Source organism: Pongo abelii, chromosome 8 (genome assembly GCF_028885655.2).
Source record: "Pongo abelii isolate AG06213 chromosome 8, NHGRI_mPonAbe1-v2.0_pri, whole genome shotgun sequence".
Lineage (NCBI taxonomy): Eukaryota > Metazoa > Chordata > Mammalia > Primates > Hominidae > Pongo > Pongo abelii.
Genome location: NC_071993.2, coordinates 30,273,396 through 30,277,009, shown reverse-complemented (window position 1 = coordinate 30,277,009; position 3,614 = coordinate 30,273,396).

Sequence of the window (3,614 nt, the reverse complement as noted above, 5' to 3'; positions counted from 1 at the left end):
ACCATCCTGGCTAACACAGTGAAACCCTGTCTCTACTAAAAATACAAAAAATTAGCCGGGCGTGGTGGTGGGCGCCTGTAGTCCCAGCTACTCGGGAGGCTGAACCCAGGAGGCGGAGCTTGCAGTGAGCCAAGACTGTGTCACTGCACTCCAGCCTGGGTGACAGAGCGAGACACTGTCTCAAAAAAAAAAAAAATTTATGCTAAAGTGTATCACTATTAGTAGAAATGTTAAATTGAGGCTCTTGTTATAGACAAGGCATATCATACTTTGCATTATCATTCAAAGATGAGAGGCTTAATTAGAGAATTTTCTACAGTTGGGTTTTAACAAGAGCCATTCTTACTTCCTTGCGGTCTAAGAACTTCTTGGTACCTACACATGGTTGAAATGTTAACCCTGTCCTTTGCTGCTTAGCAAGACTGCTGTAATACTGATATGGTCTGGCTCTGTGTCCCCACCCAAATCTCATCTCGAAATTGTAATCTCCACACATCGAGGGAGGGACCTGATGGGAGGTGATTGGATCATGGAGGCGGTGTCCCCCATGCTGTTCTTGTGATAGTGAGTTCTCACAAGATCTGATGGTTTAAAAGTGTTTGGCAGTTCCCCCCAGCTCTCTCTCTCCTGCTGCCATGTAAGACGTGCCTTGCTTCCCCTTTGCCTTCCGCCATGATTTTAAGTTTCCTGGGGCCTCCTCCACTATGGAGAACTGTGAGTCAATTAACCCTCTTTTCTGTATAAATTACTCAGTCTCAGGTAGTTCTTTATAGCAATGTAAAAATGGACTAATACAAATACATAGCAAGTTAGGACCTTAAGTCAGTGATTAAAAAAAAAAAGTATTAATTATTTGTGAAACTCAGCTTGGAATATCTGATATTATTTCCTAACATACAATTAATGATCATTGTGTGGCATCTTTTAGAATAAGAATATTTCTAGTGTAGATTTATTTCTTCACTCATTCTCTAAAGAAATCTTTGCTAAGGCAGGTCACAGTAGCTCACGCCTGTAATCCCCACACTTTGGGAGGCCAAGGTGGGTGAATTACCTGAGGTCAGGAATTCAAGACAAGCCTGGCCAACATGGTGAAACCCCATCTCTACTGAAAATACAAAAATTAGCGGGGTGTGGTGGTGGGTGCCTGTAATCCCAGCTACTCAGGAGGCTGAGGCAGGAGAATTGCTTTAACCTGGGAGGCTGCAGTTGCAGTGAGCCAAGATCACACCACTGCACTCCGGCCTGGGCAACAGAGTGAGACTCTGTCTCAAAAGAAAAAACTTTGTTAAGATCCTGCTGTGTGCCAGGCACTGGAGAAACAAATATAAATAAATAAGGTATGGAATTTTTTCCAGAGGAAGCCACATTCTAGATGCAAAGAAAGATAAGTGAGTAGCTCAAGAGAACATGGAATAGCAGTGCTAAAATAATTTAGGGTGCCAAGAGGAAGGAACTTCCCACTCTGCAGGGAAAGTGCAGAAGAGAGGAGGAGATATTTGAACCTAGTACTGAAGCACAAGGAGGAGCATAGCAAATGGAAGAAATAAACATTATTAATTGCCTACTGAATACTAGGCACCATGCTGGGTACTTATGTGCATAATTTTATTATTTAATTTTTACCCTAAGGAAAATTGGATTTAGTTAAGTAACTTTGCAAAGCCACCCAGAGTGGCATTTCTATTTTTTTCTTTTTTCTTTTTTTAGAGACAGGATCTTGCTCTGTCGCCCAGGCTGGAGCACAGCAGTGTGATCACAGCTCACTGCAGCCTCAACCTCCTATGCTTAGATGATCCAGGATGGCATTTCTGGTTATTGTCTTAGAAGTCATTGGTTTTAACACTCTAGAGGAGAGACTGGCAAACTTTTTCTGTAAAGGGACATATTATAAATGTTTCAGGTTTTGTGGACCATACAGTCTTTGCTCTAATTATTCAACACTGCCACTGGAACATGAAAACAGCCATAGATAATACAGAAATGAATGAGCATGGCTGTGTTCGAATAAAACTTTATTGGCAAAAATTGGCAGTGATCTGGCCCACAGGTTACAGTTTGCTGACCCCTGGTCTAGAAGAGCAATTACAGGTACCATTTTATTTGGGGATATTTCTGGAGAGGGAGTCTATAGGTTTCATTAGCTTCTTAAGTGGGTCAGCGGCTACTGGGATTTCTGGTCAGTGACAGTTTCAAAATGTATTACAGAACCTCACAGAGAAATGATAGCAGGCTGGATTAATAATAGAGATTCAGACTGACCCAATTTTCTAGCGTTTTACATCATAGGGATTAATATTTTACAGATCTCTGAGAATCCAGATATAATACATCTTTAGGTCATTAGAGAGGAGTCCAAAGAGAAAACCACACTAATTCAGTCTTGGCAGAGGGTTTGACATTGTGTGGCCATGTGTATATTTTAACTTGGAGATTTAAAAAAATAGAAATAGAGATGATATGTCTGGAGCCATTGGAAAGAAATAAGGTAAATATCTGAATGGATGACCTAGGAGAAGCCTAGAGTATACAGCCTCGATCCTGCTGTCTTCTGGAAAGACGCAGAAACAGCTGGTTAGTGTAGCAAGGAAGGGGACATGTGACGGAAGTCCCAGCTTTAGTTTGGAAAAGCAGAATGCATCCTTGACATCTTAAAACAATAAGCCAGAAAAATCTGTCTTGAATAGTTGATACTGTGGGAAAAGTCACTAAGTTCAGAGATCTGAGTAAGGAATACTTTAGAGCAAAACAGCGAATTTTCTTTTAAGAACGGATCTTTCCAAAGCATATGCTAAGAGATGTAGTGTGGTGGGAAAACTAATAAAAGACTTCCAAAATGTTATTGAAAGGAAACATTGGGAAGCTATTGAAGGCATTTATCCCGGGGCTACGTGACTAAAAAGAGATTTTTCTCTTGGCTGATAATGGAAGGGTGGATAAGTAAGGTTACTTTGGGGAGCTAATTTCTTTTGAGTAAAACTTTTCAAAAATGAAAAGCAGATGAAGTTTTTAAGATGGGTTCAAGTTTTGGACGGTTCCAGCTGGATTGAAACATTTTCTCTCCAACAAAGGAAATAGATGAAAAGTGAAGTCGGTGCCTGCAGTCTCTGGGGTCTCTGCGCCTGGTGTTCCAAAGTGGATTTTGATCTGGTCCCTCATCAGACTCTGCTGTTGCTCTTAGGGTTGGATGGGAGGAAAGAGGGAGGAAAAGATGGAAAATAGAGGATTTGATGGACTCCTGGAAGAAGCACATGTTAGCCAGCCACAGTTACTCCAATCAAAACAATTTAAACTTTCCCTTCCATTTTGAATCCTGGGCACGATTCCTGTCTTGGATGAAACAGATGTGATTTTGGGATATGTACAAAATCTTATAATATGGAGGCTGAGCCTTGCTGGCTTTCCTGCCACTGCACTTCACTCTAACTTGCAGGGATCAATTCGATCCCGTTTTACATTCTTTTGTTGTTTCTGGCCTCTTTCTGGATGAAATGCAGCTTCATAAAACAGAGAGAGTTTCCTCAACCTATAAATCTTAGAGCAGCTGAAGAAAATAATCTATAAAGCCGATAAATGCTTTGATATGGATTATGTCAAACAAACAATGTTTACAC